This window comes from Tenrec ecaudatus, chromosome 13 (genome assembly GCF_050624435.1).
Source record: "Tenrec ecaudatus isolate mTenEca1 chromosome 13, mTenEca1.hap1, whole genome shotgun sequence".
In the NCBI taxonomy this organism is placed as follows: Eukaryota; Metazoa; Chordata; class Mammalia; order Afrosoricida; family Tenrecidae; genus Tenrec; species Tenrec ecaudatus.
In genome coordinates, this window is record NC_134542.1 from 78,362,165 (window position 1) to 78,386,478 (window position 24,314).

At 41.4% G+C, this 24,314-nt stretch overlaps 1 pseudogene; it reads left to right on the forward strand.

Moving 5' to 3' along the window:
* Positions 1-11,002: 11,002 nt before the first annotated feature.
* LOC142424014 (putative protein ARB2BP) lies at positions 11,003-22,388 on the forward strand (annotated as a pseudogene).
* The last annotated feature ends 1,926 nt before the right edge of the window (positions 22,389-24,314 follow it).

The following is a 24,314-nucleotide window of genomic DNA, read 5'->3' on the forward strand; positions in this document are numbered from 1 at the left end:
AGGGAAGGAAATAAGGGCGACAGCAGCTAGAACAGGAAGACATTTGAACATTGTCAAATAGAAAAGAGCTGTAGTTTCAGGAGACCCACTTCAGGAGAAGTAACTGAGAGCAAAGAAGTTAATAGGTTTTGGAAACATGTGGGTGTGTCATGGAAGGAAGAATTAAATAAACCTGTTTTTATTTCTGGCTCCTATCTTCTCCCTCCCCACCTCCTCACCAAATCATCATGTTGAAAGGCAGTGACAAGTATCAACCGGGGCCGTTTTTCAAGCCAGTGGATCTACTAGTTATCAAGAATGTCAGTGTCCCTTAATGAGGGTAATTTTGAAATACGTATTTAAATAAATAAATATTCCTCTACCAACTAAATAATTGAGAGGGAGTCCTAAGGTCACACACCCTGGTGTGAACGGAAGCGTGTTACACAACCCAAAACACACGCACTGCTCAAGTCGATTTGGACTCATAGTGACCCAGTTGGATAGAGAAGGGCCTTGTAGGGTGGCCATGGCCGTCAATCCTCACAGATACAGACTGCGGCCTCTCTCTCCTAAAGAGTCCCTGCTGGGTTCTGACCACTGGGCTTTTGGTCAGACAATCATTTAACTACTTCGCCATCTTGCTTTTAGCTGCATCATCAAACTCTTGACTCACCGCCATCAAGTCAGTGCCAACTGATAGCAGCCCCATGGGAGAGAGAGAGAACTGTCCCCGAGTGTTACCGAAACTGTAACTCTTTTAAAAATATATAATTTTATTGGGGACTCGTACAACTCTTAACACAACCCATACATCCATCCATTGTGTCAAGCACATTTGTACATTTGTTGCCATCATCATTCTCAAAACATTTGCTTTCTCCTTGAGCCCTTGGTATCAGCTCCTCATTTTCCTCCTCCCTCCCGCCACCTCATGAACCCTTGATACTTTATAAATTATTATTATTTTGTTATGTCTTACACCATCTGACATCTTCCCTCAGCCACTCTTCTGCTGTCCGTCTCCCGGGAGGAGGTTCTATGTAGATCCTTGTGATCGGTTCCCCCTTTCTACTCTTTCTGGGAATTAAAGGGTCACACTCCCCATCTTTCCCCCAAGGACTGGCAGGTGGTTTCCAACTGTGTCTAGTCCCCTAAAAAAAGCGAAGGTGGATTTTGTGTCTAAGTTTGCTTGTAAATACTGATACGTGATAGTTTTCTGTGCTGTTTTCATTCTGTGTGATGTTCACATATTGAGGATTACAGTGATAGAAAAGTGGAGGACAGCCAGGCAAGAAGGGAGAGAGAGGGCAGAAAGATTTTGTAACTGTGCAACGCTCCAGCATATTAGTAGTTCATTTTTAAAAATTTAAAAATGTTGCCCTGAATGCTCTGATTCTTAACCTTCCTAATGCTGCGACCCTTTAATACAGTTCCTTGTGTTGTAGTGACCCCTCCTAACCATTAAATTATTTTCGTTGCTACGCTACTTCATAACTGTAATTTTGCTCCTTTTATGAATCGGGTGACCCCTGTGCAAGGGCCGTTCGACCCCCAAGGGGGTCACGACCCGCAGGTTGAGAACCGCTGCTTTAATGGATTTTGGGTTTTTTGGGTACATATACCACTGAGTTGATTCAAACTCATGGCGACCTCTGTACTACAGCATTGATATTGCCAGATCCTGTGCCATATTCTCACGATAGGTGGGATGTTTGAGCCGCTGTTGCAGGCCTGTGTCATCCTATCTCCTTGGTAGTCTTCCTCTTTTTCCACTGCCTTCTACTTTATCCAGCATGATGCCCTTTTCCAAGGAGCAGTCTCTCCCGACAGCATGTCCAAAATGTGTGAGATGAAGGCTCACCACCTTTGCTTCTAAGGAGCATTCTGGTTGTACTTCTTCCCCGACAGGTTTATCTGTTCTTCTAGCAGCCCCAGGACTGGCCGCATTCTTTGCCAGTGCCCTCTTCAAATGCTCGATTTTTCTGTGGTCTTCCTTATTCATGTGCAGCAAATGAAAATACCATGGCTGAAGTGTATTCGGGTAGCTGCTTCTTTGCAATGAGACTGCTCGTTGTTTTCCTAAAGCAGGAGTTTCCAGTTACAATGTCAGGCTACTTTGTTTTGTCATTAGCCAAACAAGATCCAAAGAGTTTCATATTTTTTCATGAGCAACATGAAAGGACTATTTCTAAATAAACTGTTGGGGGCATTGTCCCCCACACAAACATAAGGAACCAAACCTAGGGGGCACAGCGGTATTCTCTCCTCAGTCGACGGCTACCCTCCCTAGGAGAAATAGCCTAGTTATTCACTTCCAGCAGGTCACAAACAGAAACAATCTTGTATTTCTGGGGGCTTATCTTGGAACCTGTTTTCAGAGACTAAATAATCAGCTCTACTTAAGTGAGAATCCTGTTTTGTGTAGAATTCTTGGAAGGAGGCGGTTCACAGGAGCCCAGTCTTCCTCTTATCTGTTACCCGCAAATAATACTCCAGAGAGAATGTTTGGAATAATCTGTCAGTATACTTCATCTGAGTCCCTATCTAATTAGATCTTAAATCCCTCCTCACACCAGTTTTGAAACCAAATACAAGTCCTGAAAACCACCAAACAAAACAGAAAACAAAAGCAATCCAAACAGACAAGACCAGCCTGGGGAGATTATAATTTCTGCATTCTGTTGAATCACATAATTCTTGAGCTTTCTTCAGAATCTTTTTGATGGTAGTTTGCCTTGTCAGCTGTAGTTAAGAGAATTGTCTTAACTTGCCTTTCTATTTCTTAGATTCCATCACTTCATTATATTACTGTGTTGTCTAATTTTGTTATCTTATTATTCATATCTGGATTTCTTTTGGATGTAAAGTTTATACTTTTCCCATTTTTCCTGTTGTTTTCTCAAATTTTTATCTATGTATTGAAAGTACTTGAACATTATTTTCTGGTGTTTCCAGATCAAACATTCCTTTGGATTTGGGTGTTGTTCACTTGTTTGAGTCTATTATTATTATTTTATGTGGACTGAGACTGAATGGCATTTCTGTGACATCTTTATCCAACTGTTAGGGTTTGGGGGGTTGCCAGATTCTGTGAAAGTAGCTGACTCTTTAATGTGGTGTTGAAAAGAAATAATAGAAACTGCAAAACAGAAAGAGGAAGAAGGGAGAATGAAGAGGAACAACTGGAGTGAGGAAACGAGAGAGAGAGAGAGAGAGAGAGAGAGAGAGAGAGAGAGAGAGAGAGAGAGAGAGAGAGAGAGAGAGAGAGAGAGAGAACAAAAGAGAAAGGCACAGTAAGAGAAAGAGAAAAATAATTGGGAAGAAATAAAAGAAAAATGAAGGCAAAATGGCAATTTGAGAAAAAAAGGGAAAAACTTTTATTGCTTTGTAAAAAGGAAGAGAAAGAACAAAAATTTTGCTTGGATGGGTTATTCCCTTGGACCAAGAGCGCCAGGCCACCTGGGGCCTGCCTGGGGAGGGTGCTGGGTTCCCCAGGGCCTTGCTGCAGTGAGCAGTGGGTGTGGTGAGCTGCGGAGGTGTGGAGTGAGTGCCAGGCACCCAGAGAGAGCACTGGACTACTCTCCTGTGGGCTGGGCCCTTCCTTCCCTTTCTCTGCCTGCTCTGCAGTTTCTAGGATGTGGTGGTTCCTCTTCTCGTAGCTTTCCAGCCATTCTCCAAGGTCACAGGCTCCCTGGTCTCTTTCACGCCGATTTTCTTCTTTCTCCTTCCATCTTCTTTTGGCGTTTTCTGCCTTGTGCTATATTTTGGCCGTGGAATTCTTCAGCAGTGCTACTCTAGGCTTAAATGTTTTTCTTCAGTTATTTCAGCTTCAAGATCTGATGTGTGGATGCTTCCATTTTGGTTTTCTAACTCCAGGCTATGGCACATTTTATTATTCGACTTTATTTCATCTTCTCTAACTTTCCTTTGACATTTTCTGTTCAGTTCGTTGACTCGACCATTTCTTCCATTTGCTTTATCTACTCTCCATTCAAGAGTAGTTTAAAGCAACTTCCTCCTTCTACTTAAGTCAAGTAGAACAGGTTGGCAAGTCTCTTCTGACAGTTTAGGAATGAGCTGTTACTTTTCAGATGAGTTAAGAGGCATTGGGGGACCCTTATTCTTTCACAAAACATTTTAGTTTCTTTTCTTTTTTTTCACTCTCCAGGGTTTTACCGTTTGAGATGGATCAATTCAGGTGCTAGAAAACATCCCTTTGGAATGTCAATATCAGGGGAGTGTAGCACCATAAGTTACACCAGTCAATTCCATCGTGGGTGGGCGGGCATCCCTTCCTTCAAGGAGACAAACCTTGCCTGGTTACTATAGAGTAGATGTTGACGAATACGGTAGGTAGCAATGTTTCAAGAAGATACTGAGTGGGGAGGAGAGAACCTGTTTTATAGTTAGAGAGTGTTGTAACTTGCTACGAAGAGAAGCAGTTAGTTATTAAATATAGATTCCCTTCTAGAATTGAACAGATGAGTTACTTAAAGTGGGTCCTTGTGGGGGGCAGACTGGTGAATTTTGTGCCATTTATTGCTTTTCTGAGAGTCATATATAAACAGGCTTACTTTTTATCTTAAAAGAGAACAGGGGACTCTGACAGAAGGGCATTGCAACTGTGACCATGTGTGACACCCAAATATAGGCCACCCGATATTTCTACCTGTCCCTGCGGGAATGAAGACATTTGGCAACCGCTTTCTAAAACTTCAAATAAATTCTAAAAACTCACAAAATATAGGAATGTGAAAAAGAGGACTATTACACAGTCTCACCTGCTAAAGAAATCTGCAGATAGACTATCTGAGAATTTAATTCCAGTCTTTTAAAGAAATTACCAGTATTTCTAATGATCTGATTATGAAAAAAAGAAATAACCATTACTGAAGGCAAGTTGATTTTGGGAAAGTTTAATGAGGAAAAAAATCTCCATAAATCATGCAAATACTCAGATTTGTATACTGTTAACATTATTTGTGTGGTTTCCTTTCTGCATTAAAAGCAATGTGTATAATGTAATATGGCAGACTATTGTTTGTCCCTTCAATTCACTCTGTCTTTCTTCCTGGGCACATGGTCATTCCAGGGTACTTTGAGGTCAATTTTGGAGGTTATGTGGCAAAGTTGCCATCAATGAGACGTGATAGAGGTATTGGGCAATATCTGGTCATGTTCAGAAGGTAATCTCCCTGGACCTTGTCCGCTGAGTCTCCAAGCCAAGTTGTTGGGAGGGAGCAAGAGTTCCAGGATGACTGAGAAGCCCACTCCATCCTGCACCCAACACAGGCGCTGCATCTTCAAGAACCCCAGTGCCCTCTAGGGACTTCCAAATGACTGACGGTTTGTAACTTGGCAGTTAAGAGCGAATGATCCCTTGGATTTAGTGGCCTCCATTACAAACAAGTTAACAGGATGTAGGAAATATTTGAATTTACATATAAATATTGTGTGAATGTTCTATAAATTTATAAATACTCTCTATTTTAATAAAAAAACAAGCTAGTTTTGGCACACATTACTATATAGTTCCTATATAACTATTTTTTTGATATATAATTTTTAACATATTTATGAACATACCGTTTAGATAAATCATTATACCCACTCCTTACATATCAACATGGCCAGATACCAGAGACAAGACCATTATGCAAAAATAATCTCATGCATGTGGAGCATAACCACATCAGATCACAGAGTGGAAAATGACTAATAACTAATTACTGTATTTCATCATTACATAACCGCCAAGATTGTGATTGCAAAACTTCTAAATTATGTTGATGCATGATGGTCAAACTGGCCAAACCACTGAGAATCTTGGCTTAGTCAAGTTGACACATCACCTGAACCATCACAGCCAGTGTTACTCTGAGTCACATCCCAGTGTTCACTACTGCCAGATGCTCAAAGAGTTGGATGGTAAACTTCTTGATGTTGTTGTAAATGTGAACTCTTAAGTGAGATAGTCAATATTGAGAAGTGGATAGTTTACTGTTTTCTAATTTTTATTAATAATTGCATGACTAATAGAAATGGAAACCATTTGAACAGAAATATACAATTCAAAAGGCTGAGGGAAATAGTGGAAAAATGTTAATAACGGTGGAAAATAAGGAAGTGATTTATTTATTATATAATGAATGCTTACACATCAGTAAGAAACGCCTACATAACCAAATAGAAAGCTAGGCAGTAAGCGTGAGCAGCCAGATGAAGGTGAGTTGGGATGGTCAAGGTGTGAGCAGAGTAGTGGAAGGGCTTTGAAACAGGTAAATGGCTTTAAGAGGAGAAGACTAGACTTGGGAGGACCATGGGGAGGACCATGTGGAGAGGAGAGAGACAGCTGAGGACGACCAGACAGCAGGGAGGCTAGACCACTCCTGACCAGGAGGTCAGACCATCTGTCTCCATCGAAAGACCAGGGTGTGTATGTTTCTTGATTCTCCGTTTAGTTATAGTCCTACGGGGAAAGTTGCCTACACATAGCTTTCAGATTACTCAACAAAAGTGACCCCTGAGCTGTGACCCCCGAGCTCTAGCTCCATCTGATTGCCCCAGGTGGTTCCTCCCTCCAGAGATGGGAACCAGGATTCCCCATGTTCAGAGGAAGGTGCTATAAATGGAATTGTTTCCTTTCCAAACATCTACTGGAACCCTGGCCTTATAAATAGGACCTTGTTTAAAAGTCGACCCTTGTCCTATTAATGAGGCAGAGTGGATTCTAAACCTCATCACTTGTGAGTTCTACATCTATATTCATATATGCATCTATTCTTACATAGATATCAGAATAGACGCATAGATACACACAGTGGAAAGAGGAACCCGACAAAGGAGATGGATGCATTCACAAGCTTAGAAATGCTGAGGCTCTCTGGCAGCTACTAGGCGCTGAATTAGGGAAGGAAAGACTGGTTTCTGTGGTATAAATACTGCCATTTCAAACTATCAATATGACATCACTGAATGTGGAATTGGGAAGAGATATGAACAACCGGGCTGTTGAGAGCCAACACCCCCTGCATTAATTTCAAAGGCATTATGTTGAACAAAGAAGCCAGAGCGCACACTGTGTGACTCCCATTTACCAGAGTATATCAAAGACACTGCGACCAGGGGTCCAGTCCATACCCGCATGAGCTTACTTCCCCCAAATCTGTCTGTAAGTTTTATATCATTACAATCACTGGATGGCAGCAAATCAGTTCTCAGCAAGGTTTGTGCATTTGTCTTAGTTGGGGAGGATGCCTTTGATAAAAAGATCTAGTTGGAACAGTGGCTTCTGTTGGACTGCTAAATTCAAGGATGGACCACGTAGATTCTGCTGGTTCAGGTAAATTCCAGGCACTGAGGTCAGCTCAGAAGGCGATGACAATTGTTTGTGTGACTTCCAAGGGATTTTCCTGAAGGATCCAAGCAATCATGGGGGTTTATTATGCAGAGATTTTAAGAAAATTAAAAAACTGCATTGGTGAGAAAAAAGTTAGGAAAGCTAGACTGAAGATTAAAAAAAAAATATGATGACCTTATACCTACTCATACTTCAAGGCTGTCCTGTGAGACTTTTGTTGGAAAACCTTACCCCATTCACCCTACAGCTCTGATCTTGCTCTTCCCATTTCTTTTTGCTCCCCAATACTAAGAACATTTAAGTCCCCAAATTGAGTCCCCTGAAGAGGACAAACCTGTGGTCAAAACGTCCTCTAACCTGAAGAGCACAGAATGCTTTGGGGGAAGGGTGAGGCAGATGAAAACTCCATCTTTAGAAATATACAGACCGTGATGAAGTATATGTCACTAAACAAGAACTTTACATTACAGTACTTTTTATTTAATAGAGGAGTCTATGATTGTGCAGCAATGCTTTTATCTGAGGTTCGGGTCATAGTTTTGTACACATCAGAGGTGCATTCTTTTTGATTACCAAGTAATTGTATTTTTTTTTTTAACAATTTATTGGGGCTGATACAATTCTTTTCACAGTTCATACATATACATACATCAATTGTATAAAGCACATCTGTACAGTCTTTGCCCTAATCATTTTTTTCTCCTCTTTTCTTCTTTTACATTTTTTTAGGGACTCCAACAACTCTTACCACAATCCATGCGTATACATACATCAATTGTATAAAGCACACCCATACATTCCCTGTACCAATCATTCTCAAGGCATTTGCTCTTCACTTAAGCCCCTTGCATCAGGTCCTCTTTTTTTTCCCCCCCTCCCTCCCTTTTCCCCCCTCTCATATGCCCTTGGTAGTTTATACCTCGTTATTTTGTCATATCTTGCCCTATTCGGGGTCTCCCTTCCCCCCTTCTCTGCTGTCCCTCTCCCAGGGAAGAGGTCACATGTGGCTCCTTGTAATCAGTTCCCCCTTTCCAACCCACTCACCCTCCACTCTCCCAGCATCGTCCCTCACGCCCTTGGTCCTGGAGGTATCATCCACCCTGGATTCCCTGTATCTCCAACCCTCATATGCACCAGTGCACAGCCTCTGTCCCATCCAGCCCTGCAAGGTAGAATTCGGATCATGGTAGTTGGGGGGAGGAAGCATCCAGGATCTGGGGGAAAGCTGTGTTCTTCATCGATACTACCTCACACCCTAATTAACCCATCTCCTCTCCTAAGCCCCTCTATGAGGGGATCTCCATTGGCCGACACTTGGGCCTTGGGTCTCCACTCTGCACTTCCCCCTTCATTTAATATAATATATATATACACATACATATATACATATACACATAAATACACATACATACACACACTTATATCTTTTTTTTTTTTTTTTGCATGATGCCTTATATCTGGTCCCTTGGGCACCTCGTGATCGCACTGGCCGGTGTGCTTCTTCCATGTGGGCTTATTTGTTTCTGAGCGAGATGGCCGCTTGTTCACCTTCAAGCCTTTAAGACCCCAGACACTATCTCTTTTGATAGCCGGGCACCATCAGCTTTCTTCACCACATTTGCTTGTGCACCCATTTGTCTTCAGCGATCCTATCATGGAGGTGTGCAGTCAATGATATGATTTTTTGTTCTTTGATGCCTGGTAACTGATCCCTTTGGGACCACTCGATCACACAGGCTGGTGTGTTCTTCCATGTGGACTTTGTTGCTACTGAGCTAGATGGCCGCTTGTTTATCTTCAAGCCTTTAAGACCCCAGTCACTATCTCTTTTGATAGCCGGGCACCATCAGCTTTCTTCACCACATTTACTTGTTCACCCATTTTGGCTCCACCTGTTGTGTCGGGAGAGTGAGCATCATAGAGTTCCAATTTAATAAAAGAAGGTATTCATGCATAGAGGGAGTGTTAGAGTAGAGGCCCAAGGTCCTTCCGCCACCTTAATACTTGACCTATAAATATAGACACAAAGATCTATTTCCCCAACCTCCTATATATATTTGCATGTACATGTCTTTGTCTAGACCTCCATGAATGCCCTTTGACTCCTAGCTCTTTCCTCCATCTCCCTTGACCTTCCTCCTGCCCTACTACCATGCTTCATTGCCACCTGGGCTAGAGTATACCTCTTCTCTAAGCAACCTTACCCTTGATCATTTCCCACCAGGCCTGCCACTCCCCCTTCTCTACCCTTTGGGATCCCATGTTTTTCCCTTGTCCCTGGGTTTGTTAACACCACTTCCTTACCCCCCCTACCCCCCACCCCAAGTCCCCCCGGAACTGTCGGTCCCGTTGTTTTTCATCCAGATAGTTCATCCAGCCTGTCCTATTCAGACAGACCTGTGGAGTCACTAACATGCACGAAAACTAGACAGAGGAACACAAAGCAACAGTATACAACCAGACAACTATCATCATGTGTTCATCTATTCACCTGTTGATGGACCAATGACTTGTTTGCTCTTATAAGAATCTTGTCATGGTTTTTTAAGGCACTTTGTAACCATATTAAAACAAAACACAAAACCCGTGCTACTGTGGATGCCCAGTGCGCTCTCCTTGAAGCCGAGGTTTGATGCTGCTGGTGCCTCTCTAGCTCAAGGTTAGACAAGAGCAACCCAGGGCAGACTATTCATTTAGTCATAAAGCAACTAAACGAAGCATTCTTAGTTCATCCACCAAATAGTTCTTGAATATATCATACTATGTACGTGCCGATAAAGGTGGCATTCATCATAGGGATTGGATTACAAAGTAGAAAAGTTTACGGCTGCTGCCCTTAAAGTTCTTCCAGTCCCATGGGTGTCAAATCTCTCTTGGAGGGTCTATATTTCCACATGTTTTCATCTGGGAAAGAGACAAATCCAGAGCCTACTAAATCAAAGACTTTCTGGGAGAATTACTCCTGGTTACAAAGTCCCGTCAGACCTGAAGATTGTCAAGATGGAAGATTTGGACTTGTCTGAAGTGATTTTTGTTTTATTTTACCCTCTACTTAGCAAATAGATGTGCCTTTGATGATTTCTTGGCGTCTGGGAAGAATGAAGACCCCACTGGGGCAAAACAGCCTGGAACCATGACTTTGTGGTGATACCTCTTTTGGTAGACAGCAAAGCAGACAAACAAACAAAACTATGTTTGTTTTTTTCACCTATCATAACCATATTTTTTCTACATTTCATTTCTTGTGTACTGCTGAGTTTATATAAAATTTCACAGCAGGAGACACCCTACACTGGATTTGCCAGCATGAAGAAAATGGCTCTTTTCATGATTTTTTTCTCTTTTTGGAGCGAGAGAGAGCCTGACAGGTCTTACGTCCTCCTTCTTACTGTTAAGGGGCTAGTAGCACAGTGTTTACAAAATGGGTGGCTAACTGTAAGGTCAGAAGTTTGAAACACAAGTTGCTCTATGGGAGAACGATAGGTATTCTTCCACAGACAGCTAAAATCTCAGAAATCCATGAGAGCAATTCTCTCTGCCCTACCGGGTGACGGTGAGCTGGAATCGACCTGATGGTGGTGAGTTGGGTTTTGGTTTCTGACTGTTGTCAAAGGGATGCTGGTGACCCTGCTCAAACCCACTAGTCACCCCAGGGAAAAGATGAGGATCTCTGCTATGGCCAAGGCAGATTTTCGTGGAAACCTTGTAGAAGATCTCTATGAGAGTAATGGGCTTGGTGGGAGCGGGTAGGTGGTGGGTATGATTGCTAACATCTGCCCACTATTCCCTGACTCCTGCCAACTCCATGAACAATGGAAGGAAGCACTGCTCAGTCCTGCATCACCCCCAAAACTACTCATAAATCACAAGTTTTAAAAAAATCATTTTATTAGGGGCTCATACAACTCTTATCACAATCCATACATACATCAGTTATGTAAAGCACATTTATACATTTATTGACCTCATAATTCTCAAAGCATTTGCTCTACACCTAAGCCCCTGGCATCCGCTCCTCACTTTCCCCCTCCCTCCCCACTACCCCCTCCCTCATGAAAACTTGATAATTTAAAAATTATTATTTTTTCATATCTTACACTGTCTGATGTCTCTCCTCACCCACTCTTTTGTTGTCCGTCCCCCAGGGAGGAGGTCACATGTAGATCCTTGTAATTGGTTGCCCCTTTCCAACTCACCCTCCTTCTAACCTCCCAGGATTGCAACTCACACCACTGGTCCTGAAGGGATCATCTGCCCTGGATTCCCTGTGTTTCCAGTTCCTATCTGTACCAGTGTTTATCCTCTGGTCTAGCCAGATTTGTAAAGTAGAATTGGGATCATGATAATGAGGGAGGAGGAAGCATTTAGGAACCAGAGGAAAGTTGTATGTTTCGTTATTGCTATGTCATACCCTGACTGGCTCATCTCCTCCCCGAGACCCTTCTATAAGGAGATGTTCAGTGGCTAACAAATGGGCTTTGGGTCTCCACTCTGCACTCCTCCTTTCATTCACTATGATATTATTTTTTGTTCTGATGATGCCTGATACCTGATCCCTTCGACACCTTGTGATCACACAGGCTAGTGTGCTTCTTCCATGTGGACTTTGTTGCTTCTGAGCTAGATGGCTGCTTGTTTACCTTCAAGCCTTTAAGACCCCAGATGCTATGTCTTTTGATAGCTGGACACCATCAGCTTTCTTCTCCATATTTTCTATTCACCCACTTTGTCTTCAGAAGTTGTGTTGGGAAAGTGAGCATCATAGAATGCCAATTTAATAGAAGAAAGTATTCTTGCACTGAGGGGGTACTTGAGTGGAGACCCAATGTCCATCTATTACCTTAATACTAAACCTATAAATATATGCACATAGATCTGTTTCCCCATCCTCATATATAAGTATATTTGCATATGTACATGCCTTTATTTAGACCTCTGTAAATGCCCTTTGTCTGCTAGATCTTTCCTCTATTTCCTTTGACTTTCCTCTTGTCCCACTATCATGCTCAGCCTTCATTTGGGTTTCAGTAATTCCTCTTGGTTACATTACCCTTGATCACACCTTACCAGGGCTCCTACAACCACCTCACCACTGATTTGGATCACTTGTTGTTCCCTTGTCCCTGGGTTTGTTAACACCACTACCTTTCCCCCCACTTCTCCTTCTCCCATGTCCCCCCAGAACTGTCAGTCCTGTTGTTTTCTCCTCCAGATTGTTCATCTAGCCAATCTTATTTAGACAGATCTGTGGAGATAATAACATGCACAAAAACAAGACAGAGCAAAACAAAGCAACAATATACAAAACAACAACCACAACAACAAACCAATGACAAAAAAACAAAGCAAAACACAACAAGAAAGAAAATCTGTAGTTAGTTCAAGGACTGTTTGCTGGCCTTTGGGAGTGTTTTCCAGTCCAGTCTGTTGAGGCACCACACCCTGGCCTCAAAGTCTACCTTCAGCATTCCCTGGGGACCTCGCCACTCCATTCCCTTGCTGTTGTGTAGCACCCCCTTAGTGTTTTGCCTCGATGTGGTGGGATCAGATCGGGAAGAATTCCCACACTGTGTCTCCGGTGTTGTCCCCTGTAGGGCTATGGGTCAGTGAGGGATGTTATGTCTCATAGTGGGGCTGGCCCTGAAATTACAAGGTTTTTATTGCCAAGTTTTCACAAGCAGATGGCCAGATTTTTTTTCTAGTCTGTCTTAGTCTCAATGCTCTGCTGAAACCTGTCCAGTGTGATGGTCACATGCATGTGTTTGCTGATTGATAAGTTGTGGCTGCATGAGGTGTATTGGCTAGACATTGAACTCAGGCCTCTTGCATGGAAGGTGGAAATTCTACCACTGGATCACCAGAGAAGACCACACACTGCAAAATCATTATGCCCATTTTGAAGATAATGGAAACAGAGGCTGAGACTTTTTTTGTGCTACACAACTAATAGGATTTGAAGTTGGTTCTATGCGGTTCCAAACATAAACACCTTCTTGACCTCTTAGAGGGTAAAATATTGAAATCTAAGGAGAGAGCTTTGTATCTCCTGAAAAACCATGATTGGATGATAAGTATTTGTCCTTTGGGAATTCTTGTAATAGTAGGCTAAAGTAAATAAAGATGATGTTGGCACTCAGAAGTTTTGCTCCACGAGGAGCCATTTGCTAAAGGCTAGTGTATTAGTCTAGGTTCTCTACAGAGAGACTCAACAGGTTCTTTTACACACACACACACACACACACACACACACACACACACACACACACACTTGTTATCTGCCCTTTAGTCAATTCCATTACACAGTGTTCCTAGATGACAGAGTAGAACTGCCCCATAGGGTGTCCTAGGCTCTAATCTTTATGGAAGCACACCATTTTTTTTTTGGTGGAGCCAGTGGTGGGTTTGAACCACTGACCTTGCAATTACCAGCTAAGTGCTTATATATGATAGTAGGAGCTGGAAAGTGCAAACTTTGTAGGTTAGGTGGCAGACTTGACATTCCAGCAGAATTTCTATGTTCTTTTCTTCTCTGGGAAACCTCAGATTTTTCTTTGAACCACCTTCAACTGATTGGATTAGGCTCATCCACATGACTGAGGGTAATCTTTACTTGGGCACAATTGATAACAAATCTCGATTACGTCTCTACAAAGTCTTCATGGCAACATCTAGATTAGTGTATGACTAAATAACTGGGCACCGTAGCCTAAGCAAGTCCACACCTAAAGAGAACCATCACAGCTAGCCGGTATTTTCCTTAGCTACATCCAAAACAGATTTGCCTGTTTGCCTAGGTTACAATGCTCCTGAGCACTGGCCCGGGTTATTCTTTGCCACTACAGATCCCGACTCGTGGGCACCGAGTTATATAAGGGGAGGTACACAGATTGCTGGAGTTTTATTTTCGGAGGGAGTCTGTGTCTGTAGATAGTGGTGTGTATAGTATAGAAGGTGCCTTGGTATTGAAACTCTGTTTTAAAGCATAGCACACTGTGCCAACCCTTCCTGCCAATGTGTTGTCAGATCAAAAACCCCTGTATTTTGCCCCCCTCCTCAAACAAAGCTTTATCTATAATCAAAAAGCAGCTGGAGGAAGGAAGAAGAAGAACCCCCCCTCCCTGGCCCCTGCCACCCCCCGCACATACACAAACCTTAAGAGTTGAATTTAGACACCAGCAGTTATTTTGGAGAAGGATGATTGACTGAACTTAACATTTCGCCCAGCAGCAAGTGCTGGTGTGAAGATGACTCCCTGGAGAAGAACAGCAAGTTCATGTAGACGAAACACAGGAGAACGACCTTCGTTGATTTCAACAAGGTAAGTACTCAGTTTAGGTAGTTACTGAACACAGATTTTTAAAAATTATTATTTTAGTTTATATCTAACCTTATTTGGACTAGAACGACATCTGGACTTGAATATGAAATAGATATACCTACAATAGAGTATATGATGACGAGATATTGGCTTTTTCTTGCTGTTTAGCCTTTACTGTGTTAATTCAGCAAATTAGAAAGCACAGGGAGACGACTTACCACATTCATTCCCATTGCACAGAAAACAGCCTGCTGGTTACCTTAGTAGGTCAGCAACAATTCTGTTTTTCCTGGTCTCTTTTCTTCCTTCATAATTAGCATATGTATTTTTTTCTCCTTAGAATAACATATGGCATCCTTCCTTGTAAACAAATCCTGCAAACCTCTTCCCATGTTGTTGAGATCTGAACCGAGCTGTAATTTTATGGAGCTACCACCGTGGGAGCACAATGCAGTCCCGGAGATAATGAAATTTCGCACATAGGCCTAATAGGCAAATGACCAGCACCTGGATTAATTTGTCAGACGGATTATTTCGTCAGGTGATTTAGAGTTTGTATAAAGATCAAACTAGAGGGTGCAGTGGGGAGACCCACTTACTCAGTGTGCAAGCAAAGCCAGATAGAAAAAAGTACAAAAAAAGAATGGGCTAGACAGAACTACAGTACATGCATAGTTCAACTTAAAATCTGGCTTCAGTGACTGTTGGGGGAAAGTGAGGTTATTATTATTAATTTTTAGGTTAAACAGATATTTACTAAGCAGTTTTGTATTGCCTGAGATAAAGAGATAAGACCAAAAATATGCTTTTAAGCTTCCTGTTTTGCCAAAGCTCAGTAGGAAAAAGGTTGTTCTAATCTATAGGGTCACATTCTGGAGTCTGTTGTCTGAAATTGCACAAGGAAATTTTGCTTGACAATCATTGTATTCAATCTCTTTAGTGCTACTGCAATACTTACTACTTCCTAAATGTGTGGTGTAACTACAGTCATTTCTAAGTTAAAAAACAAGTAACATGAAAATCTAAAATTTGGCCTTGAATTTGGATGGCCAATTTTATAGAAATCATGACGCTCTGCCATTAGTGGGTCCTACCTATGAATTGTTCATGAGAAAATGCCTAACAAGATAATTCAGATGCTTTGTTTTTTTGTACATAGGCACCTGTGTATGCCCAGGAAGAAAACAGGTGACAAACTGGAGGGCTTCTAGTGGGTACTTGTTTTCTCCCAAATGATTCAGTCTACTACTTTAAAGGTCTGCTTTTATAACATTTTAGCTAAAGTGTCGCAGACACAAAAGAGCCCAGAAATTCTATTAATTAATACCCATTCTCCTTAACTGACTGTAGACTTTGGATAGGAGAGATTGTTCTGAGCCTCTTCGGGAATTCTGACCTAAGTGGTGTGGTAACAGGCTCAGAAGAGACAGAAAATGCTCTGAGAAGTCCTGGGGTAGCCTGTGGACTCCCAAACTGGGGACTGAGGATTCAGATTGAGATATGCCATCCATGACCACTGATAGACCCCAAAGAAGCCAAGACCTCCAATTAGTGGGGTCTTTCCAGGGTGAGTCACTTAATTAATTATTCTAATAATTTCTGTCTTTTGAGTTAAACAGAAACCCAGTAAGCTCCAGTGTGCATCATAATTGCCTGAACTATTAATGGGTCCCAGCCTGGACTACATATTGGAATCACCTGGGAAGTCTTAAAAAAAATGACTGAGGGCTGGGCCTTACTTTTGGAAATACTGGTTTGTTTGGTGAGATGATTCTACTGTGTGGCCCAAGTTGAAAATTGCTGCGTATAAACGAAGTGCCTCCATTTAGATAATACATTAAAATTCATCCCAAGAATGTTAAAAAAAATCTTCACACAAATATTTCAGAGAGTTCCCTGGGCTACCAATGTCTTAGAGTTGAAGACAAAATGCCAGGAGCCTGAGCAAACTCAGCATCATGATACTGGTCTGTGTTAAGCCCCAAACACTTATTTCAGGACCATGTTCCCTTACAAGCATCCGAGGCACTGCGGGATGGCATATCTGATGACTTGTCCTGAGGAAGTAGGGCCAAGGTGCTTAGGCCCAAATATGTACAGTACACTTATCAACGAGATAGTTTGTGAATTCGTTGAAACGTATGTGTGTGAATACTTTGCTTTCCTTTTTCAGAAGAAAAACATATCCTGTTCAAAATTCATCAGCCAAATCTCCTTGAGATATTTTGCTTAACAGATCTATTGCCTCTTAGGATTTAAAGGGCAATCACCTAAAGGCTTTGAAAACCTATTAAGGAGTGAAATGACTAAAAATATGTTTGGCTGATGGCAAAGAAAAGGTCAAGAAATGGAGTTAAATGATCTTTGGTTTTACTGTCCAATATTTACCTAAATCTTGAGTTTTGGGTAAATATTAAGTTCACGTGTCATTGTTGCTAGTTTCAGTCGAGTAGATCCTGATTCATGGCAACCCTGTTGAATTTTCTTGATGGCTCACAGGTTTTGCCTTGTGACTATTTCTAAATCACTTCAGAGTGGTTTCTGTATCTTTGGTCATCACTCAAGGCAAGTTTAAATGGACTCCTAAAGAGGCTTTGCCTCTTAAAGCCCACAACAATAAATTTCCTCTTGGATGATTGGATATCCTAGGACTCCCAAGAGAAGCTGGATTATATGAAGAAGAATTTAGAATCAGGATCAGAGGAAGACTTATTAACAACCTGCAATGCGCAGATGATTCAACCTTGTTTGCTGAAAGTGAGGAGTGCTGATAATAATCAAGGATTATTCAGTGTGGATTAAAAGTCAAATGTAAAGAAAACAAGAAACCTCACCACTGGATCACTATGCAACATGATGATAAATATTGAGGTTGTCGAGTATTTCATCTTGTTTGGATCCATCACCAATGACCACAAAAGCAGCAGTCAAGCAATCAGAGGATGCATTGCATTGGGTAAATCTCCTGCAGAAGACCTCTTTAAGTGTGGAAAAGTAAGGATATTATTTTGAGGACTAAGGTGTGCTTGACCTGAACCATGGTATGTTCAATGGCCTCATATGCATGTGAAAGTTTGACATTGAATAAGGAAGACCAAAGAGGAGTCGACACATTTGGACGGTGTCGTTGGTGAAGGATGTTGACTGTACCTTGGCCTGACAAAAGAACAAACAGATCTTGCTTAGAAGTAAAGCCCAGATGCTCTTTAGAAGCAAGGATGTTGAGACTTTGTCTCATGTACTTTGGGCATGTTGTCAGGAGCGAATAGTCCCCGGAGAGGGACATCATGTTTGGAAAAGTGGAGGGACAGCGAAAAAGAGGAAGGCCCTGGACAAGTGGATCGACACAGTGGCTGTAATGTCACAATGGGCTCAAACTTATGAAAAATTGTGAGGATGCCACAGGACCAGGCAGTCTCTTGTGCTATTGTACATAGGGTCACTGTGAGTCAGAACCTAACAACAACAACAACAACAAGATTATTGGCATCAAGTTCTAAGGAGTTCAGCAGTAAGGGCGAACCACATGAGGTGGGGTAGGCAATCTGGAGTCTATTCCTATGGCATTATTTAGGCGCCTGCTGACCCCACTACTCTGAATGTTAGCGTTGTCTCAGCCCCCGGAAGGCTTCTAAGGGAAAGGCTCAGCATGTCAAATTAAAGAAAGCCCATTTGAAAGAGACTGCCATGACAGGCAGTCTTAGGTTGGATCCTACTACTTTATTCACAGAGATTGTTAAGCTGTTTGCAGGGGAAGAAGAGCATTGTTTTAGTAATAATTTTTGTTGTTGTTGCAGTTTTTCAACTTAGTGGAAGAGACTATAGAGAAGTTTAGCATAATCCTGAGCCTAAGCTGAGTAAATCAAGGGCATGGAAATGGCCCGAATCAACACTGAGTTTGTAAGATCTTGGACTAGCACCTACTTCTCCAGCTCCAAATCATTGACTTTTCCCCCAGACTTCCTGCCTATGGGTGTTTGCAGTTTCAGAATAAAGTGAAGAACCTCACTTGTCAATCTCACAGTTTAATAAATTATAGAAATACTAAAAGAGCTTTATTGTGATATTTGTAAGAGGGAAAACACCAGTTATTTCCTCTGAACTAGGGTGGCATTATAAACTAGTTGTGGGCGTATAAATCTGTACAGACTTTCTGGCAAAATGCATTGCCAGTGTGCATCAAAAGCTTTAAAAATATTCACAGCCTTTGACTCAGTAATTTAACATTTGTGAGTCTTCCTATGGATATAATCAGAGAAGGTCACGAGTTTATGTTCAGAGATGTTCACAAAGCATTTATTTATAGTATAAAAAATTGAAACTTGCCTAAATGTCCATAGCAAGGGAGATTGGTAGAATAGTATTTATGTAATGTGATAAGATAACTCAGCTATGAAAAATCATATTCTAAAAGCACAGGTAAAGATATTAAAAAGCAGTTGTGATTAATCATAAATAAAAATTAAGTTTATAAAACATTATATAGGGTATGATCTCAAATTTGTAAGAAGACAACACATTTATATGCTATATAAGCACAGGGAAGAAGATGATAAAGATAGTTAAGTGCTAACCATTGTAATCTGTGAATGATAAGGTACTGACAGGATTATGCTTTCTTTGTACTTTTCATCATTTTTCCAATTTCTTACCATCAATTTGTATGACATAAACACACAAAACAAAAATAGCTGAAAAAACAGTTGGGTGGATCTTCCAAATGATTTTTATTGCTGTTCCTCAAACAGGGGAACGTTTGTCTTCAATGGGGCACAAGACCTAGTCTTTTTGTCATCAGAGGGGGACTTTTTGAGAAGGACAATGAGTCCAAGGGACAAGCCCGCTGGAAATATTTTGAACCCAAGGTGAGGGAAGCTCCGGAGGCCCAACTGTAGAAGAGTTAAAATACCGGGACTCCATAGGCCTGGGAATTTTAAAGCTCAAGAGAGAAAACAGAATTGGAAAGTTTAGTTTAACATTAAATTTGGATGCTTAAGAATGTTAGTTGAGGTACTACCCTTGGTGTCTAAGGCTACACATTTTTGAAGTTTACAGAGAGCCTTTAAATGTCAGCATCATTTTTAGCCTCAAGCTTTTTTCTTACACAACATCTAAAAATATCTATTAGTTTAAATTGTCAGCATGTAAAACATTTGCTACGATTTTTTCCTCATCGCATCATTCAAATCATGTAATAGCTTGAAAGGAGAAAAAAGCCTGGATAAGTTGGCAATCACTAGTATTTGATTAGCTTTTCATTAGGATCTTTAATATCAATTTAAAACTGATGATAATCATCACAATGAGCCTAACCAAGCAGTACTCTTTTTCATTTCCATCTAGATGTCCCATAATCTCAAAAATCACACTGTCTGAAATTGAATGCAATCCTTCCCTTATACCTATTTATTCTCTATGCGGAATCTTTGTGAATAGCACCAACATCCCTTTTGTTGCTGAAAACTTAAACTTCTATCAATCTCTAATTTCGGGCCTGGATGTCTGTAACAGCAACTAAGTAGTAGTCTCTATAAATCTAGGCTTGATCTCTTCTTGTAGATGAGGAAAGGCTTTAAAACAGGAAATCAGTTGGTTATTCTCTAGTTTATGACTCTTTATGTTTTTAAGATGAAATAGCTCTTGTGTTAGTCTGGGTTGACTAGAGAAACAAATCTATAGACAGTTATATATGTATAAGAAAGTTATTTATATACAAGAGCAATTGAATATTGAGAAAATGTCCCAGCCCAGTCCAGATCGAGCCCAGAGTCTGATATTAGCCCATATGTTTGATACTAAGCTATAAATTCCTCTTAAGACTCGTGAAACACATGCAATGACACCTTATGTAGGAAGATCACAGGCTGGTCAGTGGCAGTAGAAGCATCTCAGCACTGGCCAGGGTCTCCACGTAGCTCCTCCAGCTCCCAGGACTCTGGCTGTAGCAGTGTAGTTCCATCAGACTCGTTAGTCAGTAATGTCTTGCAGGGAGTGAGCGTGTGTCCCACCTCCAATTTATTATTTATCTCTTAGCGCTCCCAAATGAGATCAAGCTGCAACCTGATTGACAGGCTAAACCCCGCCCCTTCACTCTTCAGTCTCAAATTGACAACAGATTATGTAACTACCACAGCCCCTAAGCATGGCCTTTAAGGTTCCATCTGATAGCACTCTGTTCACACCTGCAGTCTCATCACGTTCGTTTCTCATAGCCATTGGGCTGACTTTTTGTCTTTCTGGACTCAGCTCATATCTTGCCTCTTCTGGACTCTGAATTTCTCAAGTGTCCCATTGAAGGAACTCCCTCTGCACTCTGGGCTGCAATTGCTGGCGTACTTGTGTACCTCTTCTATTCAAACTGGAAACTTCTTGAGGAGAGAGATTAGGCCATGTTTACCATTATATTCTTGGCAACTATCTTTGTATCTGTCGCTACTTTTAATTAAAAAAAAAGCCCTTCCTTCTTCCCATGACATTACCAACATGTAGGAGTATGATAGAAAAGATTGCATAAAGTTTAACTCTAACCCAAAGTGCAAAGCGAGCATCAAATTAACTGTAAGAGATGGACCTAGAGCTGAGAAATGGGAACATGTTAAAATAAAGCTGGTTACGAATGACTCAGGAGTGGAGTCTACAAAAAATACCTTAAGTATGACTTCAATGACAGAGGACTATTGAGACACATGGAGACACAAAGGCCTTCTGTGTTTAATTATTATGAAAATGTCTTTGAAAAAATATCCAGCACTTCCAGGCTCTTGGCCATTTGCTTGAACAAAACATTTATGAACTTTTGGAGAAAGTTTACAAATTACAAAAAAATATATATCCCACTTGACACTCATGACGAATCAGGAAGTTTCTTTTTTGTGAGTGAGAGTGCACTAACATCATCATTCTGCCCCTCTTGTCCCGCTTCAAGACCATGGGGTTTTTCAAGCTGGACAGTGGAGTCAACAGGCAATAATGCATCGTGACCTTCAACATGGAAGTCAGACACCATGCATTCAAATGGAATTGCAGGCGCATTATGGTGTAATTTGTGGGCCTAAAAATGGAAAAAAGAGTGGGAAAGCTTTTGGGCACAAAATGTTGAGCTCAGTTCCCTAAAAATAATTCAACCTGACAGCTTTGTATCTCTCTAGCAGCCTCCCCAGTGAATTCCAGATAGATGCAACATCACTTTGGAAGAGCACATGGCTTACATTTGGGATGACTTCATTTCAAAGACTGAAGGCAAGAATGTTGTGTTCATTGCACATGGTTATGGAGGCTTGGTTTTTATGGACCTACTTGTTCGTAGAAAGTGGGAAGTGATGAATAAAATATATGCTGTTGTACTTATCAGCTCTGAACATCATATAGGACCCCAGCTGGGAAATGCGGTCAGTTATTAGCCTGGATAAAGCAGCACTGTCATCAATGGGAGATAAATCCTAGGCCTTTGGGTAACCTGCAACTACTGTTTTGAAAAAAGTTTTTTTTATGGTTTCTGCTGGTACAGAAGAACACAATTTTAGCCGTTTCTTCTAGCCTAGAGTCCATTGAAAAGCTTTGAAAGCCCAAACAATGATTAACTTCTCTCGAATGCCAATAGCAACTAGAAGCTCCACAAAAAGAAAGGAAAGCACTTATGTGGGATTTTGTTATCTACGGTTTTCTGGGTCCTTATGTGAGTGTGTAGATGCCAGGAGCAAAGGAAGTCCTTGCTGTGTTCTGACTTGAGATTTGTTCCTTTGTAAGCAGAAGCTGCACCCCGAGTGACACAGGACTGAATCGTGCCACCCTGTCACTTCAGAACAGTAGTGACACTTGAGGAGCTTTCTTTCTGTTTTTGGTGCTGTGAATTTATTTATTAAAAAAATCATTTTCTTGGGGGCTCATACAATTCCTATCACAATCCATACATCCATCCATTTGTTGCCATCATCATTCTCAAAACATTTGCTTTTTACTACTTGAGCCCTCAATATCTGCTGCTCATTTCCCCCCTCCTTCCCCACTCCCCCCTACCTAATGAACCCTTCATCATTCATATATTATTATTATTTTGTCATATATTACACTGTGTGACATCTCCCCCTGCCCTCTTCTCTGCTGTCCCTCCCCCAGGGAGGAAGCTATATGTAGATTCCTGTAATCAGTTCCCCCTTTCTACCCCACATTCTCTCCAACCTCCAGGCATCGCCACTCTCATCACTGGTGCTGAAGGAGTCATCTGTCCTGGATTCCCTGTATTTCCAGTTGCTATCTGTACCAATGTACATCCTCTGGTCTAGCCAGATTTGCAATGTAGAATTGGGATCATGATAGTGGGGCAGAGGAAGTATTTAAGAACTAGAGGAAAGTTATATGTTTCATCATTGCTACCCTGCACCGTGCCTGGCTCCTCTCCTCCCCACAACCCCTCAGCAAAGGGTGTCAAGTTGGCTACCATTGGGCTTTGAGTCCCCACTCTGCACTCACCCACATTTTCAATGATATGATTTTTTGTTCCTTGATGCTTGCTACCTGATCCCTTCGACAGCTCGTGGTCACACCGACTGGTGTGTTTCTTCCATGTGGGCTTTGTTGCTTCTGAGCTATATGGCCACTTGTTTATCTTTGAGCCTTTAAGATCCTAGACGCTATATATTTTGATAGCTGGGCACCATCAGCTTTCTTCACCACATTTGCTTATGCACACGTTTGGCTTCATTGATCGTATCAGGGAGGTGGGCACCCACTGATATGGTTTTTAAGCTCTTTGATGTCTGATAACTGGTCCCTTCTGCACCTTGTGGTCAGACAGGCTCATTTGCTTCTTCCATGTGGACTTTGATGATTCTCAGCTAGATGGCCACATGTTTATCTTCAAACTTTTAAGATCCCAGATGCTATATCTTTTGATAGCCGAGCACCATTAGCTTTCTTCACCACATTTGCTTATGCACACGTTTGTCTTCAGTGGTTGTGTCACGAAGGTGGGCACCCACTGATATGGTTTTTAGCTCTTTGATGTCTGACAACTGGTCTCTTCTATACCTCATGGTCAGTCAAGCTGGTGTGCTTCTTCCATGTGGACTTTGATGCTTCTCAGCTAGATGGCCTCTTCTTTACCTTCAAGCCTTTAAGACCCCAGACGCGATATCTTTTGATAGCCAGGCACTGTCAGCTTTCTTCACATTTGCTTATGCACACATTTTTCTTCAGCAATCGTGTCGGGAAGGTGTGAATCCTGGAATGCCAATTTAATAGAACAAAGTGTTCTTGCATTGAGTAAGTGCTTGAGTGGAGGCCCAATGTCCATGTGCTGCCTTAATACTAAACCTCTAAACATATACACATAGATCCGTTTCCCCACACTCATGTAAATATATTTACATATGTACATTCCAGTCTCTGGACCTCTATAAATGCCCTTTGTCACCTGGTTCTTTTTGAGGACCTTTGTTCTGAAAAGCTACGTTCCTAAGGTGTACAAGAATCACACTATAGTATAGTTTGTGGAAACAAAACTTTACTTCTTTGATTTCTATAATATTATTAATGTCTTACTAAAACGATAATTGAACATAAAGGAAAGATAAATATCATAAGGAACACTCCAAAAAAATAAAGAAAGAAAAGATTGCATATCCAACATTCAGGCTGTGTGCTCCATCCCCATCC